General features: G+C 41.2%; 1 protein-coding gene across 17 annotated transcripts in view; it reads right to left on the bottom strand.

The window, feature by feature from the left end:
- Positions 1 to 23,610, bottom strand: part of LOC127071368 (protein jagged-2) — a 107,833-nt gene that overhangs the window by 79,127 nt on the left and 5,096 nt on the right. For 8 of the 17 annotated variants that reach the window (XM_051010587.1, XM_051010588.1, XM_051010575.1 and 5 more), the window contains 6 exons: positions 17,787 to 18,177; positions 16,778 to 16,836; positions 7,710 to 7,914; positions 7,108 to 7,616; positions 4,474 to 4,621; positions 4,076 to 4,218 (listed from right to left, as the gene is read on the bottom strand). The gene's annotated coding sequence lies outside the window, so the exon portion shown is untranslated. Of the gene's footprint in view, positions 1 to 651; positions 847 to 1,170; positions 1,565 to 4,075; positions 4,219 to 4,473; positions 4,808 to 7,107; positions 7,617 to 7,709; positions 7,915 to 12,165; positions 12,182 to 12,221; positions 12,583 to 16,777; positions 16,837 to 17,786; positions 18,178 to 23,610 lie in introns of those variants that run through there. The other 9 variants (XM_051010574.1, XM_051010578.1, XM_051010584.1 and 6 more) reach the window with 9 other exon arrangements.

Raw genomic sequence — 23,610 nt, forward strand, 5'->3', positions numbered from 1 at the left:
CCTGCGGAATTGTGACGTATGAATATCACGAAACGTCGTGCCCGACTCGACGTGCGTCGCTCGAAATAATGATAATTAATGATCGACAATTCACGTCCTTACGTCCGACGTACCAAACCCCATGCTTTGTTTTAATTACTTTCGTCAGATCGTATCGATCGGGAAATAAAGACAACGCGATTTGTATCTTCCTTGACCGAAACGGACAGAGATGTAATCGCTTAGATTACAACAACTATCCTTCCTGCCTACTGCAATGTATCTTTTGATCGGTCTATCTTATTACCAAGATCGCTAACGGATGGGGAATTTCCCATGAACAATTAACGTCCTCGGGAGGTCGATCGTTGGACAATAAAACGATCTCACACATAGAAAAACGCAATTAACGTTAACGAAAGTATCGTTCGTTATCGTGACGAATAAATCTCTTCGCCTAGGACCGCGATAAAATTTCTTAAATAGAGATTCTAATCTACGAAAAAAAAAAGAAGAAGAAACTACCAAGGGGACGACGATACGCACGAAAACGCTACATAAATCTCGACGAAAATTCTAAAGAAGAAGGTAAGAAACAACAGAAAAAGAGAGGAAAAGGAAAAGGAAAAGGAGAAAGAGAAAGAGAAAGAAATCCACGGATATTATACTCACGTTCCTTGAAATATCGTCGTCGTATCGTGCATTCCAAGCGGGCAACGCGATATATTTCGCAATCAGAGTTTATTACATCGCTCGATTTACACCACGAATCGAAAGTCACGATCCCTCGGGTCCGATGAAGCCGACGATACCGATGCAAGGTGTATATCTGCGTAGCCTTATCCTACCTACCAGGATGATTCGATACTACAAGGAGAAGGAGGATAAGAAAGAAAGAGAGACAGAGAGAGAGAGAGAGAGAGAGAAAGAAACGAAGAAAGGAAGAACGAAAGGAAGGAAGGAAGGAAGGAAGGAAGGAAGGAAAGAAGAAGAAGAGAAGAGAAAAGATGTTGCTCGACTCAAATGCGATCTGCGAGAGAGATGCGCGTTACATCGCTTGGATATATACGGATATGAGTTGTAGAATTGTGTTGGTCACAGGTGGGGGAGAGAGGGAGAGAGGGAGAGAGAGAAAGAGAGAGAGAGATGAATAGAAAGAGAAAGAAGTTGGAATGGTAAAGGAGAACTTACAGCTAATAATCATTAGCCAGAGATGCGGGAGCAGATATCAGTCGAGGCAATCATTGCGGCATTCGATCAAACGAACGAAGACTCTCTCACTCATTCGCTCACTCTCTTTCTCTCTTTCATCTTCTTCCTCTTCTTCTTCTTCTTCTTCTTCCTCGTCTTTCTTCTTTTTGCAAGCAAGTCTACGCGTCACGATAAATCGACGTCGAAGAGAGTAGTTCTCGTAGCAAGCACTACGCTTTTAGCCGATGCCGTCTAATAGTTGGACGTCGTCGTGTTAACCGTTGTCGATATCCAAATCGCTGATCGACGCTGAGCTCATCGTCGTAATGACGACTCTTCTATTATTCTCGTAAAGCCTCCATCTTGTTTTCGGTCCGTCGATAGAGAAAGAGGACTGGAAGAATGATAATGTCGTTAGATACTCCGATTACCAGGACAACCATCACCCGAGAGACAACGCGTCGTGTCGAGAGATGCATGTTCTCGAGGATATCGTGTGTAAAGCGATGAAATTTATCCTTCTTTCAAACGACAGCTTGACCCTGGGTTAGGTCCTCTAAAGGTTCAGAATACATATGAGTATATATATATATATATATGTATCACGTGGGTATAAGTATGTATATATACCCTTGGCCTTTCCACGCTTTTTGTCCTACGGTACTTAAGTTGCGCAGGACTCTTAAACTGGCTTGAATGTATACATGTAGCAAAAAAGTAGCCACCTTCGAGAAGACCCGAACTCTCAAGTGTTGAATTTTCGACCGACCCAAATTACCATATTTTTCAAGAATTTCTTTCAAAAACTTCATCCCCTTTCATCTTCTTTCTTCTCTCTCTCTCTCTTTCTTTCTTACTTTTTACCAAATTACCTGGAAGCTATATGCCCATGGGTTGTACTTTGCTAAGAAACTTATTGCACGTTAAAGATCGAAAGGAAGATCGTAATTCTCACTACCGGTTGACCCACGTGAAAGAGGGTCGCAAGTTTCGGTGGATATGGAAGTAATTACGAGGTAATTAAGCTTAACGCACTGGACAAGATGCGTCGCATTTCGTCGTCTCATCTTTTCATTTTCTTTCTCTCTCGTACACAGACACATATATATAGACGTATATACGTTAACTCAAGAGATAGAGAAAGAGAGAACCACCGGTCAAATCGCTCGTCCTCTTCGTCTCCTCGTCGTCGTCGTCGTCGTGTTCCTATCCGCCATAGGTTTTGCCGCAGCCGCGTTCTGCGGTTTACCGCATGTCCAACACGGCCAGCTACGGACTACCTCCTTCAGGCTCTTCTTCCACCGGCCATAAACCATCATTACGCTAGTATATACAAGCGAGCACGAGGGTTCTACGGGAAGATCTCACCGGCCACGAGCCGCGGTCCGTGAAATTTCTGGTAATATTTCCACGAGTCGGTCTTTCCTTTCTTTCTTTCTTTCTTTCTTTCTTTCTCTCTCTCTCTCTCTCTCTCTCTCTCTCTCTCTCTCTCTCTGTCTCTCTTTCTCTTTTTCTTGAAAATAGAGATGCAGCTTGGTATATACCATCACACTCGACGTTCTCCGCACCTTCTTTCCGAACGAAATCCGAACGAATTCTCTTGCCATGTCAATGATACCTCTACTCGTTGTTATTCCTTTCGCACGTTACAAACAGTTCAGTGCACAAATATGAAAAAGAGAGAAATAGAAGAAGAAGAAGAAGAAGATAAGATATATTGGATTCCTTCGTTCGCTCGAATAGTATACAAGATAGAGGAAAGAAAATAACCGACGATAAAAAAAAAGAATACAGAAAGAAAGAAAGAAAGAAAGAAAGAAGGAAAAGAAAAAAGGAAGGAAATTTTTCCAATCCACGTGACATCCGTGCGAACGGATTCTTTCCGCCTCGGCGGTCCGTAATTCAAAGAATTAACGCGAGTTACTTACTCTAATACTAGTTACCTCAACTGCGAAAGTGCGAGCTTAAAGGAAGCGATGATAAATTACGAATAACGCTGGGCTCTTAATATAACGATCATGTATTTATAACGTGTGGAATGGACCGTAACTCGAGAGCAGGTTGAACGAAGAAAGAATAAGACGACGAGGACGATGTGCGAGAGAGAGAACGAGAAAGAGAAAGAGAAAGAGAAAGAGAAAGAGAGAGAGAGAAACAAACGGAGAGAGGGAGGGAAGGAGGTAAAGAGAGAGAAAGATAGACAGACAGACAGACAGAAAGAGAGAGAGAGAGAGAGAGAGAAAGTAAAGCCGCGTGGTTGATCTAGTCGACGAGATAATTCGACTTCTTATCAAGTCGGCTTTAAGTAGTTTCGTTCATTAAGGTGGACGCAAGAAGAGGCCGACTGACTCGCGCATAACAGTCGACGTAATAAAACGCGTTGCTACGAGCTTCTTTCTCTTCCCTCCCCGCCCTTCCTCGGTCGCCCTTCTCCCTTCTACCTACTCCTTCCAACCCCTTTTTCTCTCTGCGCTCGCTTCGTACACACCGAGCTAACTACTTATCAATTACAATAATGGGACTATTAAATAATAATGGCGGACACGTTAGGTGCAAGGGCAAACCTTTATGACTACAACTTTTATAACGAGCTAGGTGTTAGGCGGTACTTCTCATTTATAGCATATAGTGCAAACACTATATTCGGTATTCATACAAGAGATATTATTCTCTTTATAAATATGTATGTATTATATATATATATATATATTCTTTTTTCCTTCCATTATCATATTTTCCTATTTCTCTCTCCGCAAATGGCGTAACACCCCGAGAAAGCTGACGTCTTTCACGAGCGCTTGGTGATTTCATTATCGTTGGAATTCAATGATGAGCGGCGATCTCTTTAAAATCGTATTTCTTCGTCGTATTTGAAAATCAAACGGCTATTTACTTTCGCACGTACCTTTACGGTTCGCGGAAGTTGGATATACTGTCTCAGTTCTCTGGATACGCTGCTGTCGCCGGTCTCTCAAGACTCGTAGGTTTTATTTGACGAATATCGAGTCTCGTTCTCCCTTTGACTGCTGCTCCAACTCCATTTCCTATCTGACAAGAAAGATCAAATGTTATTTCGTTACGATCGATCGGAGCATGAGAATGACGACGACGAAATCGTTCGAGTTAGATTAGATTAGATTAAAAAAGCTCTGGAGCTGTCTCGACGAATTTAAGTTTGATATTCGAAGAAGGAGAAGAAGGAGAAGAGGAAGTAAAAAAAAAGAGGAAAGGGAATAGACGCGTTACACGTTCGCGAGATATAGAGAAGTTTCAATGACGTTCGTTTTAAAAAAAAAATCTTACTTTTCGAGCACGAATCAAATTGTGTCGAATCGATCCCTCGATGAAACTCCAGGTACGACTTTTTCGGCCATTGTAAGTCGAACATCGCCGCGTCCTGTTATTGTCCTCTGGTTATTGGAAAGAATGTAAAAAAGTCGAAGGAACGTCGCTGTAAAAAGGAGCGAGTTAATCGAATAAATGATACGCTCATAACGGTCGTCCATCGTATAGGGGGACGATGGCGTTCGATTCGAGCGTGTCGAATCATAATGTCAAGTTCCACGTAGGTATCATCGTCAAATCTTTCTCACCCCGTTTGCACCTGCTTTCTTTCGAACTTGAAAACTTTTTGTACCTATTGTAAAAATAAAAAAAAACAAATAACAAAAAAAAATAGCAAAAGAAAAAGGAAAAGATATGTATTTTTTCAAAACGAAATAAGACACGTCGCCAAACGTCTTTTACCTTTCCTCTTCTACCTTACGTACTTATTTTTCGTTCATTTTTATTTTGAAACACATCGAGGCGAAAGGCTTAAAGTAAAGCAAGATCAAGAAGGATCCAAGAGAACCGTGCTTTGTCGTTTAATACTTTTTATCTTCTAATCTCTCCTCGATCAAAAGGAATGTCAGAGATATCTCAAATCAGGTGGATGCCTTTAGCTTACCAATGCATAATGCATACCTTGCTCTCCCGTATAGTCCATTTAAAAAACTTTCCAAAGTACTGACTTGCTCTGCCTTTAAACTCAACACTAAAAGCCAGCCTCGATTCCGGTAAAAACGAGCTAATAAAAACAACGACCTTCGTGAACAGAAAGAAAAAAAAAAAGAAAGAAAGAAAGAAAGAAAGATAGAAAAAGAAAAAAGGAAAAAAGAAAAGAAGAGAAAGAAAAAAGAAAATGAATGAATAGATAAAGCAAATTACATAAATATTTATATAGCTGCATAAGAAAAACTCTACGCGTAAAATTGTTTAGAACTAAACAACGATGTACTGTAAAATTTTTACTATCGATATGCTTAACTCTTTCGTTGTTACCTACACGTAATTCTTCCCTCTTATTTCCGCATAAGACTCATTAAGCCTTCCGCCTCGGCGTCCCGCCGATTTACTTGTGTTTCTCGACGTCTAATAAGGATCATATATCGCGTAGGCGACCTCCTACGTGCCTCCTCTCTTTCTCTCTCTCTCTCTCTCTCTCTCATCCGCAAATAGACGAGACGTTCGAATAATACACGCGTCGCGTCAAAACGCGGTGCTTATTGTTAGCAACTCTACGTGACGGCGAACATACTAAACAACTATGTATAATAATAATTTTCCTATCATTTTATATATATATATATATATTGTATATACATATTTATAGTTTATAGACAATTCATACATTATATATATATATATATTATATAATAGTTTATATTCCTATTAACCCAACATCCACGAAATTTCAATGAAACATCTATACATCAATTATTTCCTCTAACAAATTTGAAATATAACTATCATTCTTTATCCACCAATCGATAACGACCGACAGAGCATCGATCGAGTTCACGTTACAAAACCGTCTTGTGAACTATTTCGCTTTCTCTCTTTCTCTCTCTCTTTTAAATAGACCACCTACGCGAAAGCATGCTCGACTCTATCGTTAAGGTTGGCAGCTTTTTCTCCGTTTTAGGCGAGGATCTAGATAATTCATGATTAATTAGATATTATAAGCATTATTGATGAGAAACAGCAGGAACGAGACGAAATTCTGAAAGAGAAGAGGAAACAGAAGGAGTGGAAGGAGAGAAAGAGGAGAGAAACAGAGAGACAGAGAAAAAAGAAAGAATGAATGAAAGAATGAAAGAACGAACGAACGAACGAACGGACGAACGAACGAACGAACGAACGAACGAACGGACGAACGAACGAACGGACGGACGGACGAGCGTCACGGAGATCGGATCAGAGAACGGTAGGTGGTCCATCGAGCCTCTCCAGCATCCACTTCTCTCCATGGAGGAGAGGAGCTCTGGCATCTCCTTCGGCTCCCGAGATCTCTCTTTCTTTCGTTCGAGGCTCTGTGTCCGTACCGACTAGCTTCGTCGACTGACTTCCCTTTCTCTCTTTTCCTCCTCCTCTACTTCTTCTTCTCCTTCTTCTCCTTCTTCTTCTTCTCCTTCTCCTTCTTCTTCTTCTTCTTTTCCTCCTTGCTCCCCTATTCTCCGACATCTCTCGAGACGCGCAAGAGCTACACACGGAATCTCTTCTCTTCCTCCCTTCCCCCTCTTTCTCTCTCTCTCTCTTCCTCATATACCAACCAGAAGACCTTCAAAGTAATCGACGTATGTACACAAAAAAACAAGTATCACAATCTTATCGTCGCATCGCGATAGAAATCTTATCAATGTTACGAATTGATCTGAAATCTTGTATTCACCTGCATATGTAAATACTATCTATTTAAAAGATAAACTTAATTAATAAGGAACGCTAATAATTCGTTTAACACGATGACTTCGAAATAACCGCGTATATAAGTGTTGTGAAGAATAAGAAATATAGGAAAAAAGAAAGACATTGAAAAGGGAAAGAAAACAACAAGATGCATTGGTAAAAAGAAATACAGGGCAGAAAGGTTAAGAACCATCGCAGTATACATACACCATCTGCAGAAACGATTCAGGCAGCGAGAAGGAGACGATCGTTCGCGAACGATCGCATCTCGAAGCAACGTCTCTTTCTTTTCCTCTCTTCTTTGCCAAGCTTCTTGGTCCTTCTCCATCACCTTCTCTCGTATCTACCACCAGCAACTCTACTCGCAGTCTCCTTCTATCCGAGGATCGTACAACGCGTTTCCCTCGCGACTTTTTTTCATTGTCGATACGTTCGCGTGGACTTCTTCTCAGCTGGCAGCTTCTTCCTCCCCTTACCCCTTCCTTCTCGGCCGATCGAGTTTGACCCTGCGGGTCGTTACCTCCTCGATCGCCCAGCACGGTGGGCCCTTGACGAGACGAGGCCGCCCCTGACTGTCCTGATGCACGATATACGTCATCCTCCAATGTCTTTCTTATCTTTACCGACATTTACCAAAATTAATCAGAAGCGTCTCCAATTATCCTTCCATTTTTACTTTTCTATTTTGACACGATTCGTTTTATCAGCTTCGATAGCTGAAAAGAAACGAAGTTATTAAGGAGATTTGAAGATATATTAGGGAGAATGATTGAAGGATCGTATTACGATCCTTGTAAAATCGTTCTTACATCGTTGCTTCCCTGATTTTTTCTATAAACCTTCTTGATCGAAACGAAAAAGCTCTCGTCGCACTAGGAACATCTTTCTCTTGTCGTTGTTGTCGTTTTTCCTCTTGATTTGATTATTATTCCGTTGATAAGAAAAAGATATTCCAATAGAGAATAGAAACGGCGATAAGTCCGGATGTGGTTGTGGCCATTGATCGACGCCTCCCTAGAAAATGAGTTATATATCAAATAAGAGAAACGATGCAGTATCCATCGAATTATTATTTTCACAATGATTATTTTCTTGTTGGTGGTTTAACAAATAAAACATCGTGTTATCCAATGAGAAACAATAATGTATCTGACGAAAATATAACGCTTTACCTTTCTTCATTTTCTTACGTGTTATATTTGCATCTAATTTACAACATACAATAGCCGATATCGATGTGTGAACGCGATCGTTCTAAATATTCTTGAAATAACAACTTGATGACGACAGAAAGATTTTGAAACGTCCAATTAAAACGCGATCTTATTTTATTACTACACTTCAATATCGTCAATCCATTGAAAGAAATGATTTCATTGTTGTTTCTCATAAAAGAACTATGATCTCGCGGCAATGAAATAGAAAATATATATATATATATAAAAAAAAAAAAAAGGAAAAAAAAGGAAATCTCCGTTTTCTCGTTCTTTCCTTTTAAACTTGAAAAGAATAATCTGCCATTAATGCGTGCTGTTACTCGCGAGAAAGAGATATCTATTGGAATCTTCGGCTCGTGACAACGAGAGACGTCGAGCGAACAGGTCCTTTTCTCCGGTCGCGAAGAATTCAAAACGAAAAAAATAAAAAACTAGTAGTCAACGCGTTAATCTCATGAATAAATGTATCAGTATGAAATCGTCGATGACCTCGTAACGATCCGAACGTCGCATTGGGATTGATTGGGGAAAGTCAAGCTTTTCCAAGTCTCGAAGAGATAGGTAAGGTATCTTTAGAAAACCAGTCGAAGAGAATTTTCCTGACTGGAAGGAATCTCAACGTCGTCATCTTCGTTCGCGATAGTTGAAATAAGAAAAGGAGGATCGAGGATCGAGGATCGATAATATCCCGGCGGCCATATCCTCGACCCGCTTAGACTCGCGAACACGCTCGATAACAATCGTCCCTAGCACCGTTGCGTCAGCGAACCATTAATATCTCCGTCTCTATCTCTCACGGATAGACTATCTCTATCTCTATATCTATCTTCGTCGGTTCGGTCTTTCTCTCTTTTACCGTCTTGTACTCGCGATGAGATTCTCGAACAGAGCGTTGGTTAACGATCCAGACCGAGCGACTCGATTCGAAACGGATGAAATCGTCGTAGCACGAACGAGTCGCGCACGCACGCCGTGTAAATTATCTTACAAAGCGTCAGTAACAACGACAAAAGCACCGGCTTGTAATTTCGGTAGCAAGGGCCATCGTAGCGTCGGAGGCACTCCAGCCTACACGATTATTTATTCTATTCGTTCTCTTCTTCTTCTTCTTCTTCTTCTTTTTCTTCTTTGCCCTCACAAAAGGGTCCGCTCGATTAGTACGTCACTCGTCTTTTCTTTCTTTCTTTTTTTTCCTTTGCCTCTGTATCCTCTCGCGACGTAATCATTTTTTGCCGTTTATCTTCGATAAAAACGAATACTGGATTTCAATAAATCAAACCCCGGTACCGCAAAGAATAACGCACATAGCAATAAATGGTAATATGATTAACGGTACAACGAAAACTCATCTCTCGGTTGAACGTTTACAAGGTTAAAGATCGATAATGATTTTTTTGTCGTTTTCTGCAAAAACGCAATTTCAATAAGTAACTAACTGACCGTACCGTTCTCATTGATAACGGCGACTACGTAACGATTCGCGTTAACCACGTCGATAGTACTATGTAATAACAGAACGCTAAATTTTTCTTCGACGACTTCGAGGATGATCGAATGACCTGTCCTACGATCATCTTCACAAACTCTCCCGATACCATTCTGTTATTTCAACGCTTCGCGTCCATTGAAAAATTATCTAATTGGTTAGCTTGATTTGCGAGAAAGGTGCATGTAAATAAATACAGGCGTACGTAAGTTCGTAGGTAGGAATAACGAAAGCGTTCAAACTTTTGACAAGACATACCACTCGTTATATCCGACGTTGTGCAAACTCTCGGTCTTAATTAATGACCGTAGGTTGAAAAGATTTTTAATCTTAAGGGAACCAAGGAGGCGGAGACTGTAAGGCCGTCGGACCTTTTTCAAAAGCTAGTTAAAGCCGTGTCGGATAAGGTTGGTGTCGCGACGTTTGTGGTGTAACGCTTTGGTGGTGGTAGTCGAGGACTCGTTAAGATTTTCGTGACTATGATACATTTCCAGATTCCACGTTATCTCGCGTCGAGCGATGTCCTCGCTGCCATCAAGAGCCTTGATTTACATCGTTATTATTATTAATTACAGCGCAGCCTCGTAAAGGATGAGCACTTAAAATTTTTCATCGTCGATGAATGCGAAGGTGTGTTTGTGAATACGTTTTGTACGATACATAGTCGGGTATGTTTCTTTGTGAATGCGCGCGCGCGCGCACATCCCAAGTAAACCAACGTGTAAGTACGTACGCGGTGCGGTCGCTAAGGACAGTGGCGTAGCCGTGGATCTACTGGGAAGCCGTGACATCTGACTCCAAAAGATACAAAAGGGATGGGCGTCTGGGTTGCGAGAATGAAAAAGAGTAAAATAAAACGGCCGTAACGATCTGTTAGCCTACTCGAATAAAGCGTAAGGCTCTGAGAGATCGAGAGGCCTCTTACACAAAAGCGAAATACAAAACAACTGTTAAACGTTGATAAATTTTCGAAATGGTCCTTGCGATGCTAACGCGATGGTGAAACCTCGATTATCCAAAGAAAACCTGCTTATACTCGGAGAAACTTCAACGATGTATTACGCCAGATAAGTACTAAGATAAATCGTATTATCAAACGAGTCGAGATCAAAATTACTACATCCTCCTCTTTATTCCTTTGTAATGATTTTTAAGTTCTACTTGCGTACCACACCAGTGCGATATACAAGAATTTTCTTATTCCATACATTACGAATAATCGACATTTTCATATAAAATTTCATTAGACGCACGGTACTTCCCCATCTAATCGTTATAAAAAGATGAACAAGTTTTCCATGGGAAAGGAGACAAATCTCCAAGAGAATTCGCGACTACCGAAGGGTCAAGCGCGACTTATCCCAAAAGAAAATAATCGATAATGCTGTCGTTATAACAGAAGGCAGTATCATTTATAATGTATTTAAGAATCCAGATGTCGGTTGCTTCTTGAATCCTGTTAGCCAAGGATCTCTTCTGTGGATGCTGCGTAGCGATTACCCCTTCCATCTCTTTCTCTTCCTTTTCTTTTTCCCTCTCTCTCTCTCTCTCTCTCTCTCTCTCTCTCCTCGCTATCCATCAACCGATCGTACCTCGGTATCTTGACTACGCTACTGACGAAGAAACTCTCTCTCTCTCTCTATCTCTATCTCTCTTACACCGTCTCTCCTCGTTTTCCACGTGGATAGGCATGAGCATGAATCATCTCGTAGGTGCTTGCGCGTTCACACTCGTCGAAGGACGTAAAGGTGGCCAGGAGGTCGATGTTGCTGCTGCTCGAAGTATCGTCAAGTTGGAGACAAGTTCTCTTCGAGTTCTCTCATTAGACGAGCGTACGTTTTCTTTTGTCGTGGTCGGGGATGTAAAGTTGCCACTTCAAAATTGCAGAGAAGAGAAAGAAAGAAAGAAAGAAAGAAAAAATACGAGAAAGAAACGCAAAATAGAAAAAAAGAACAAAATCAATCATTACCATCGACCATCGATCATCGTACGATAGGGAAACGATGAGAAAATATCGGGGAAACAAAAAAAAAATAAATAAAAAATTGACAGGGAGCTCGAATAAACTCTTTGTCTATTTTTTTGCCTATCGATATTTCTCTCTTTCTCTTTCCATATCGTATTTTTGATGGAATTCGAATCGATGGAATTCGCCGAGATTGGAGCTCGGTATCGTTATTGGCAGACTGCTGATTGTGAGAGGAGACTACGAGAGGAGAAAATAGAAGCGAGTGAGAACAAAGACCGCGAAGAAGAAGAAGAGACGAAGGTAAAGAGATGGAAGAAAGAGAGAGAAAGAGAAAACGGAGGAGGGTCACGCCTGTCGGCACGAGCTCCTTCGAAGCGCGGATACTTCACGCAGGACTCGTAATTACCCATCGATCGATACGCTCTACTCACGATCTCCTTCGAAACTTCTTCGTCTTCTTCATCTCGAAGAAGTTTTTTCTCCAATTTTCTATCCCTTCTCTTTTCTCCCTTTCATTCTTTCTCTCTCTCTCTCTCTATCTCTCTCTCTCTCCCTCTCTCTCTTCCTTTCTCAAGATCAAGCATCTCTCCTACCTTCGTCGATGCCAACGTGACTTCACGGACGTGTCCATGCTCGCGAGTTTATATACCTCGTGTGTCTCGACGAAGCTTCGCGTTCGTTTGTGGTAATTACAGCGAGTGCGTTGAACCTGCAGACAAGAGGTTCGATGTGTGGTCCAACCGAGATCCTGCGCCGGCAGGTTCCTCTCTTATAATTCGTGGCGGACCCTGATCGGTGAGATAAGCTCGCTGTCTCAAAACGAATTTTTGACTATCGAGCCTTCGTTCTTCTTAACCGTCGCATCGTTCCTAATCGCGTCATGGTAGAGTTTAAATCGTCACAGGACGATCAAACATTTCTTTATCCTTTCCTTTTTCCAAAATTCCTTCGAAATGCTCGTCCAACTTGAAGAAAAATATTCGAATATTTAATAATGTTGTCGGTGATATCTGTAATAAGAAGAAAAGAAATGTTTCTTGATCCGACTTAATCCATCGGTATATCATTGATTTTATAGATCGATCGTATCGATCGAAGATCTTCAAACGTAGAAGAGAACCACTGCTGCGACGATATTACACACACTCGACTAACGTCCATGGATCGTTAATGAGGCGACGATTAGATCGAGACGATATCAAAGGATCCAAAAGGATTCGCGAGGCATCGCGGTGACGAATCGTGAGACACGAACCGACCGAGCTCTCTGGGATTTCTTTCTTTCGATATCAGAGATCGTCGCTGAGCCGCGATTTTCTGACGTGACTCAAATCCTTATAGCATTCGACTTTCCAAGAAAATAAATACGAGTAAAAGAAAGACAAGCAATGGGAACGTGCCAATGGAAAAACGATCCTCTGGAATAATGTTGCAAATTTTTCATCTTAGAAATACATATATACGACGTACATGCATTATTAGACGCATACGTGTGTACAAGATATACCTACGTACGTGTACATACATATATACATACATAGATGCATATATATATACCACAGATCGATAGATACGCGCTACCGTATACCGAAAGGAATCCATGAAAGACGTGGCAGTGCTTTTCGTCGACGCCACGTCGATTCGATTTCGAGGGCAAGTCGATGCTTGAGAGAGTCGAAGATCGCTCCTCGAACTAACGGAACTCGCTGCCGGTCGGTACTTGGTAAGCGCTCTCTCAACGATCTCTCGTCAAGTAATTGGCGTCGTAAAGAACGGCGTGCGAAAAGCCTCGCAAAGCGCGCACTTATTTACAAAACACCGATCACCGACACGGAAAGTTGCTCATAAAATCGGCGTAACAAAGATCGTACACACTCTGCTATGTAAGAGTAACAGAGAGAGAGAGAGAGAGAGAGAGAGAGAGAGAAATAAATATATAGACAGACAGATAGGTAGATAGATAGATGGATAGAGAAAGAAACGGAAAATATGAGAGAGCTGATGGAATGGATTTAAAAATTGTTACCTCGAAAATTTAATCTCGCGATGTTAATGATTAATTTTAATTCCTCCATTCGTTTCCTGAGAAACTAATAACGAACGAAACGCGACGATTATTAACGGCAACGACGAGGAGCACACCAGTCAACTATTTGCAAAGTTATTTCGCAAATTTTATTCGACGATAAACCTTTTATCTTACCGATCGTCCTGTTCCCTGGATTCCGTGGGTACGACGTATGAAGGTATAAAACCGTGAGAAACCTCTATGAAATTAAATAAAACGTAACGATCTTTTTAACGAACGAAACAGACAAGTTCGTTTCGCTCCGGCGGACGAATAAAGACGTTTTCGTATGATACGAGAAGATCACGAAAGGCGGGAAAATTTAAAAGCTCGTGAACGTTCTTATAAGTATGTGTGAGTACGTATGTACACATATATCTACGTATTATAATGTCGCGCACGGATAATTAAAAATACGAGTTATCCCCTCGTCGCTATTTTTGTCCTACTTGCATCCTGTCAGCTTATACCTGCGAATTAAAGAGAAAGAAAGAGAGAAAAAGAGAAAGGAATAGAAAGAAAGAAAGAAAGAAAGAAAGAAAAAAAAACGAAGAAAAAGAAAGAAAACGCTTCTGTAGCAGCGGATATCTCGCAATGTCTCTCGTCGCGCGTTCCAACTCCCATCTCTGTCTTCTCCGATCTCCGTTTCCACTTATTTCCTTCGTTTCTCACCGCCGAAACTCTTTATCTCTCCTTCCTCGGCATCGCTTTAAGGCACGGCTCGAACTGCTCGATCGTATTAAAATAATCAACCCAATTTGAACGTTATCTCGCATCTCCTATCTCGCATACAAAGCAAAACTGCTTTATTTGCGAGTTCTTTAAACGTCCAACGAATGCCAATACGAAACGAATTCTTCGAGAGCCTTGTCTGGTCTATCCCGTTCCAACGCCATTATTGATTTTTCAAATCGTCAAGTTTCTACAGAATTTAATTCAATATTTTGCGACATATAATCCGCATATACTACGCGTTCGACCCGAGTACGTCCATAATCACTTGATTTTCCCTACGCGCAATAAATAAAATATTTATAAAAATAGAATACGGTTAACAGGTTAAACGATCGTAAGGAATATCCATGAAAGAGGTCGAAAGAAAGAGATCCGTAAGCGAGCGCATCAGTGGTCCTATCTCGGTTGGCCTATAGCTTGGTACAGGCATCTCATGTACATATATACTACCTATACCTACGTCAACCTGTACCCTACCTGACCGTCTACCCTCACATATTCGGTCTGCCGACCAACGAACGCCGTATCTGCGCTAGAATCGTAAAGGCACGAGTTTTACGAGCCGTTCCGTGAAATTAATACACGTGTCTCGCATTCTCTCGAATTCGGTGCCGATTATGCGTACAACCAAGGCACGACACCGAGTGGTCTGAAGGACCGAAAAAATCCTTTTTTTACTCTTTTCCTCCATCTCCGTGTCTTTCTCTTTCTCTACTTCTCCTTTTCCATCTCTGTTTCTCTTTCGAACGAAGGAGAAGAGAAAAGGAGGGGGTCTAAGAGTGTCTAGGGACGCGGCCTTCCGATTCTTCGACCTTTTATTCATTTTCCAGTTTCGGGTTTCTCTACCCGAGACGTCGGAGTCCAGTTCGTCGAAAGATAGGCTAATTAATCGAGCCGGGAAACGCAGGAACGTCCGCTCATTAACGGGGAGTGGAATAAAACGCGATAGTGTCGTGTAATGAGCCACGTCTACCCTTCGCATTGTTCAAGACCAATCGCGTCGCAGGAAAGGTTAAAGGGCGAACAGTGTCGTTGAACAGAGAATGCGAGAAGCTTCCTCCGTAATGAGAACGAACCAGACTAAAAGCGTATTTTAAGAGCGAAACTGTATCGACGCTACGACGAAACGCGTACAACGTTAATTTAAAGTAAATCGAATGATACGCATTTTAAGAATAAATCTTTCATATTAAGTGGATATTGAAAATATGATATATTATGTGAAAATGTAAATATTGATTATCGTCCTTTATAAATCCTAAACTATCTAATACCGATTCGTAACCTATTCCTCGAGTTTCTCTTTTCCTATCGATGTACTATCGCTTCCTCGGCAACATCGACGTTTCTACGAAGAAAGCGACTCTACACGAACCGAAAGGAAGATGGAAAGATAGAAAGAGAGACGTTGCTGTTCGTCCGAACTCTTTGTTAATCTTTCCGATCGATGATTTTGTAACGAGGGCGATCGTAGGCGTGACCCCGCCGATCGATATCCGTAATTGTCCGTTCGAGACAGAGAACGTTCCGATGGTTGTTGCAACTTTTCTACCAAGAAAGACAGAAAGAGAGAACTGGTCGGCACGGACGAAGAAATTGATTTAGGTCTGTATTCTTTTTAAGGGCTCGATACAACAGATCTCTCACGAGATAAGATATATCGAGAATACTATAAAAAGTAAAATATTTTTTTGATCGAATTTTTTTTAGAATTAAAATTACCTTATGAGAGAGAGAGAGAGACCTTGCAAATAATTGCATAATATAAATCATAAAATGTAGCCAATTTTTCTATCCACAATGCGTATGATAATTACGGTTTTGCAAATAAATAAAAAAAAGAAATGAAAATTATTTAGAAAACGGTTCGTAAAATTACAAAGTACAACGTCGATCGTCTGAAATATGAGTAACCACGACAACGCGTGTAATTTTCGCAAAGATCTTCGAAGGTAAGTAACCGTAAAGGTAAAGGCGTTGAATATGGCCACGACGAACACACATGTCGACGACAACCACTGAGAATTTCGAAACGCGTACTAAGAATCGCATTCTCGTACAATGGTGCGACGTGTCCCAGAGGATGTCAAGTACCCACACGATTTCCACGAAGAAATTAACGCGGGTGGTGTAACGAGACTGCATTCAAAACGTAATAGATGTGGTGATCCACGAACGAAGAACAAAGATCGTTTTATTTGTTTTCCGCGATAAAACACAAAATAATATATATCAGTCTGAACACTTTTTTCTCACCGTTCAAATATTTAATACGAAATTCTTAACGCGATATGTTTCGTACGAAAATAATTTCCTGTTCCTTCTTCTTAGAATTAAATAAAAAAGAAAAAAGAAAAGAAAAAATCAGATAGCCGTATAATTAATGATCCACTTTTACTTACGTAAGTAAGTAGACGAAATTCTCTTGAGCATTACGTCGATGATACATCATCCGTAGATACTGTAACAATCGACAAAAAAAAAAATAAGAAAAGAAAAGAAAGAGAAAAAAGAATGAGAAGAAAATAGATCAATAAGAACATAATGACGCAAGAGAAAGAGAGAAGGTTGATTCGGACGAAATGCGTGCGAGTCTATTCGAGGTTACCGAGATCCTATCTGGCCTCCACCCGCTGGGTCACCATGATGTATCGATCTTGTACGTCCCTGGGTAGTCTCAACCCCAGGCTTGTTCGCCACACCATCCATCGCTACTCACGAGACCCGCAGCTTCGCTTGATTTCATACGTGAGTCGATGAAACATGAATACCTTTAATGCCACCTCGCTCTGCTCGTAGGATCACGCGGCAAAGAGACCGATAATATACATACGTAGCTTCGTGCAAGCTCATGAAAAGAAAAAAGAACAAAAAAAAAAGAAAGAGACGCGCTTCTATCTAAATGGATTATATTCGCACTTAAGTACTCGCTTAGACGGTAGAACTGGTTCCGATATTGCGCCAAGTTGCCGAGCGTAGATTCCGATCGTGCGAAAGTCTTTTCAATACGGGCGAGAAGAACACGAGATGGTAGTACCAAGGTACGACTGACAATAAGATTTATCCTTAGAACTGTTCCCTCGTACACTGTGCACGCCGATTGGTACTATCGACGAATAATAATACAGACTGGTATCGACATTGAATCAAACTAAAAAGATATTTCATTGTTGAACCGATCGAATAACAACAGCTTACATATCATTACAAGGTGGTCCAGTATTCTCAAAGCACGTGAGTCGGCGTGACACGACGAATTTGTCACGCGTTAGGTCACGCTACGTGTTCACTCTCTCTCTCTCCCTCTCTCTTTTTCATACTTTTTTTTACCTTCTTCCTCCACGTCGCTTCATCTTCCTCTCTTTCTCTCTCTATCTATCTTTCTTTCTCTTTTTCTTTCTCGTTTCTTACCTGCTCTCCTGTAGGTGCTACTTGCGCGCATCGCAACAACATGGAGCAATAAATTTCTGGGACGAAAAGCAGGCAGTCACACAGCCGCCACCGCCACCACCATCGTCGTCGTCGTCGTCGGTGTCATAATCGCTCTTTCTACGACATTACTTCTTGGCGCCTCTTCTTCTATCTCGGAACGAGCAACGAGCACGAATACAAAAAGGACGAGAGTAGTAGAAAGATTCTGTGCGTCCATAGCGTTATGTATCCTCGTTACGGTCTTACGCGATTTGCATGCCGCTTGGATTCTTTTCCATTCGAGAGAATCCTCGCTTGTATCTCGGAAATCTTTGAACAGATCGGTACGACGTCTTCCTCGAGTTAAACCGTGGAAGCTGACCACCACCACCTGGAAATCGACGATAATAAATTAGTTTCAGACCTTCTTAATAATATATTTGATCTAAGAACGATGGCCCCATAGCGATATTCGTTTTCGCGGAATGATTATATCCGGATTAATTTCAAAGTCTCTCGACGAGTTACCCTATCCTGATAAATTCTCTCAGCAAACGTCAAGGCGAAAAGGCAACGGCTCAGAAAATCGTCACGCTTTGACTTACGACACGGTGTATACGTCGAAGTAGGAAATCGTTTCTAGATCGCGTCGTGTTTCTTTCTTTTTTCTTTTTCTTTTCTATTTTTTTGTTCTTTCTATCTTTCTTTGATATAGCGTTAACGGAAGTCCAGCTCGTGCCGTGAGACCGGAATCGTCCACTTGGAATTTCAGTTGGTCGCATTGATGTTGTGAGGTCGCTCGAGAAAAAGGGAAAGAGAGAGTGGGAGATAGGAAAAGAGAGACGACGGCGAGGACGTCCTGTTGGTTGTATGGCGAGAAATCGTAATGTCTTAGAAGAAAAGACTATGAGAGGTAGAGAAGAAAAGTGAAACGGAGAGAGAAAGATAGGAGGAACTGAGAGGCGCAAGGCACGAGCAAGGGCATGCGCGAATCCGCGTCTAATCATGAATTTAACGCTTTTTATAGTGTCGTCAGGATTCTTTTGTCGACGGATCATTTTCCCACAGCTACTACTATGGGGGCCACCGTGAATGAAACCTGAATGCTGTCGATGCTTTTAACCCATCAACCAAGTTTTATATGCTCGAGATCGATTTGATATATATATATATACTGTTATATAGACATACAGACACACACATATATAGCTATTTATAATATATAAAAATAAAAATTTTTTTTCGACATAAATCAAGACGTATACGTTTAACGAAGAAAAGCAAGTTCGTATGAAAGGCAACGCATCGAGTACGCCTTCTTCATCGATAGTAGGACTCCTTGATTGCCACGCGTCGAAATACTATCGTGAATCAATCACTCTTCTTTATTTTTTACGAGGCGTTTATTGTAACGCAAGCGGCGCCCTATGTCGGTAGTGAAAGAGATCTCTTCGATCGATTGATCGGTTATTAAATACGCATGGCCCATCGAACACCGTATATGTACCTTGTAATTATCACCATCATTCTTATTATACCGCTTGATACCCATTCGTTACTACCTTCGTATAACGTGTAATTAGAAGAAATGTTTGTTACCCGTGTATCGCTTCACGACGTGAGATCCAACCGATGAATCGATCATCGACACTCAAAAACAAATCCCAATTTATTAATTTTAATGATTCTTAACATCGTTCCTTCGATATATAAAAATTTGTTCTGAAATTCATAAGCCTACGATAAATATTAACATTGCGTTCAATCGATTTATGTATGATAAATCGATGTAAATATAGTAACAATTATTACAAAATATATCTTAATTCGTTATCGCGGAAAAAAAGTTACTGCATTCACATAAATGTTACAATATATAATAATTTAAAAGAAATCACCAAAAAAATGATCGCGAGAAAGCAGTTTGTGCTAGAACTTTTTGTGGCGACTGTGAATGTGTGTTACAGATTCAATAAGTACTTCGATTACTGTCTCACGTTTCCTTCACACTCCTTTCATTAACGGATTAAATATAGAGAAAATCAGACATTCTACGGACACATCGGTAATACTCCTTTTATCCGTGAAGGTATCGTAATCGAATACGGTGTTAGTGGACCGTCGGTTGTGTAACACATAAAACAGGGCGCACAAAAGACGATGCTATCGGGGTTGGAGGAGGTTCCGCGTAATCTATCCAATTATCGTTCGATCAGAGCCGTATCCTTCAATGTCCAGAGCCCCACGACTTACCAAGAACATTACCTTCGAACGAATCGTAGTCGTTTCGTGTAACAAAAAAAAAAAAGAAAAGAAGAACAACATCTCTTCGGTCGATATTGGCGCCGTTCTACGCCATAAAATTCTTTTTTTCTCGTATCATCACTCATCCGTGAAAGAACAAACAAGTAAGGTTTTTAATTGGTAACTCGAACTAATTAATGATTCGAAAAAATGCTTCTCGAAAGTAAGGTCGAAGGAGATTAACAAAATCTATAGTTTGAGACGAAGTTTCCGGTGTCTAGATTGCTTAAGCGTAACGAGGATCTCTAGATGTGAAAGTGAGAAAAGAGAAAGAAAAGAAGAAGGAGAAGAAGAGTAGGAATAGTGGTGGTAAAGATGGAGCGAGCAAAGAACAGCCGGGTTAGATGAAACACAAAAGTAAGAAGAAGAAGAAGAAGAAGAAGAAGAAGAAGAAGAAGAAGAGAAGGGATGTAAAAATGTTTGAAGAAAAAGAAAGGGAGAAGAAGAAGGGAGAGGAGAGGCAAAGGGAAAGAGAAAAGAGGGAGTGGACCGCGGCGAGGTCGCGACCCGTAAGCCCGCAGGGCCCCAGTGAAAGGCCCAACGGCGATCCGCATCCGCGGGGGCCTACGACGTAGACCCGAAGTCGAGTCGAACGAGCGAGCGAGACCGTAGCGAGTAAAACCGAGACGGACGGATGGAAGAAACGAACGAACGAACGAACGGACGGACGAACGAATGAACGAACGAACGAACGAACGAACGAACGAACGAACGAAGGAACGAGGGCCTCGGTGAGGAGGCATCGTGAGTCGTTTCTTAAGATCGCCTTCTTCTTGGCGGGCCCACTGCCATTATGGCGCACTTAAAGTGGCAATCGTGTGGAAGGCAGCACCGCCGCGCAATATAGCCAAGAGTTGCGCAACCTAAGCTTGACCCCACCCTAAGGTCCAACCGTGGACGCTCTCTACGCCACGGCAAACGTAATCGTGACACGGCACTATACTTCGCTACTGACGGAATCCTCCTGCTCTTTCCATAGGACTTACATTATCGAAGAGAGATTCTGTTCCTTTTTCCTAATTTAAAATAAGATCAATGAACAAAGATATACATATATGTGTGCGTCTGTATATATATATACATACACAGTTTGTTAAATTAAGATACCTAAATATCTCGAAAATAATCCAGTCTAATCGTTTCATACATTGTTAAATAATTAGCAAGTATAATCGATGAAAGACAAGTGGCTTTCGTAATTGCGAAACTGAAAAGGACGTTTTTAAATTAGAATTAATTAGAAATTTTTAAAAAAGAAAAGGAAAGAATGTTTTTAAATTAGAACTACGCGATTGATATATTATAGGAAGAACGAAGATCATATGCAAATATGATCATAATGCACGCGCGATCGAATCGCACCCATTTTCATGATTTAAATACATCTAATTATTTACGTAAGTCGATAAGCTAACGTTGCGAGAAGCGAACGAGACTCGTTGATTATTATTATTTATAGTGCATAAGTACGAGTTATATAACGGTAGGCACGTCTGATTTCTATAAAGGTATATATTATAAATATATGCGAGAGACGATTAAAAGTGAATTAACAACCGACTACCGAAGGATCGAATACGTGAAGAAATTTAAATATCATTTTCATATCTCTCACGAATGATTTGAAAACTCAAATACGATAGGAATCGGTCGTTTAACGTTAACTTACAATGTAGATATATAATACGTACATACATAAAATATACTATAGTATGTTTGCGATATCAGTTAACAGACATTTTAAACATCGAGTATCGAAGAGTACGCGTCGAGAACTTTCAACCGAAAGTAACTTAGGCTACGTTCGAGCGTGTTCCAACATTATAGTTTCTCTAATGGAGAGAAGATTTCTGCGTTGTCCGAGAGAAGGTATTCGCGAGGTTCGAAGCGCGTTGCTTCTCGAAGATAGTCCGTCGTATCCCTTACGACTGCTTTCAGTCTTCTCTAAAGTGTTTTAGAACTCTGTGGAAGTGGGTGCTCTCAGCCGTTTTCTCTCCAGCAAACTACCTTGTTCTTCTTCTTCTTCTTCCTCCTCTTCTTCCTCTCTTATTCTGTTACCAGGATAAAAGCAAGAAAGAAGTCGATGCGCGTGCGCGCGAGCGCGCGAGTCGCGTCTAACCCGGTTCTCGAAGATTCATCCAGGTTGTCTCGCACCGTGTGGCTCTTATGGTTTCTGCTAACGACCTTTCCCCCGATAGCTTACGCGATTTAATAGTCGAGTACGCGAGGGAGCGCTCGAACGCGTACCATCGTATCTTCGTGTTAAACCTATGTGAATAAACGCGTGTGTATGTATATATATATGTATGTACGTATATAAGAGATATAATACACAAGTCTCGGCGATTCTAGAATCCTATACGAGAGAGAAAGAGAGAGAGAAAGAGAGAGAGAGAGAGAGAGAGAGAGAGAGAGAGAGAGAGAGAGAGAGAGAGAGAGAGAGAGAGAGAGAGAGAGCAAGCGCCCACAAAGATCGGACGATCGGGCAAGGGGAAAGTTATGTGCGATCCTCGAGCCTTCGCGCAAAACGCGTCTTCTCTCGATATCTCTCTCTTTTTCTCTCCCTCTTTCTCTTTCTCTCTCCACCGTGGAGCCGGTTTCTGCATTCTAAATATACTTGTTGCCCGTTTAAATCTTTCCCGGTGATTTCGTACAGTGGTCTCTCCTCAGTCTCTTTCTCCCTCTCTCTCTCTCTCTCTCTCTCTCTTTCCTTCCTTTCTACTAAGTTCGTCATTTTATTTAATTTTTTGTTATCGCGTTTCTATTCACTCTCTGTTTAATGGTCTTATAATGCTCTTATTGCGATCACGTATCGACCACCTCAGGTAGCACAATTATTTCTTTCCCTTTTCATTTCTTCCGCAACTCTAACGAAACTTCCCAGATCACTTTCCAAGTGCATCAGGATAACTACGGCAAGTCCATGATCTTTAAAATCCTTTGTTGTACGTAATCCTATCTTGGATTAGCTGCCAAAGAGCACAGTCATCATACCAATATCGCATTAATGCGAGAAAAATTATGCGTACGATCATTCCTCGAAAGCTCATATATCCCGCATTACCAGAGCTGATCTCTTCTTAATGACTCCTTTTCGATTTAACGTCGGGGATCCTCGCAACTCGCTCAACACTTCTGTCGTCGCCGCTGTTAAATAACGATCGCTGTTCCCGACACTGATCCCTCTCATTCTCTCTCTCTCTCTCTCTCTTTTCCTTTCTCGATAGTTACTTTCGAAGTAAGCAAAAGTAAGCAGGCGTTACGCGAAATGAAGAACGTCGCTCTGCGAAGCAAGTTCTGCGAAGCAATTGAAATAAACGACGAAATTTACCAAGCGACTTCTTAAAACGTCGAGGATTCAGCGAGTGCCTTTGCTTGCTAAAATATTCTCACGTCTACCTTCGGCACTTTACTGCTTCTACAAAACGTACAGCAGCAATGATCTCGCGACGACGATTATCCTTCGCCTTCTGCTTCTTCAACGCAAGAACAAATTAAAAATGTTAACACTTTAAAAGGT

This window comes from Vespula vulgaris, chromosome 21, assembly GCF_905475345.1.
Source record: "Vespula vulgaris chromosome 21, iyVesVulg1.1, whole genome shotgun sequence".
NCBI classification, from domain to species: domain Eukaryota; kingdom Metazoa; phylum Arthropoda; class Insecta; order Hymenoptera; family Vespidae; genus Vespula; species Vespula vulgaris.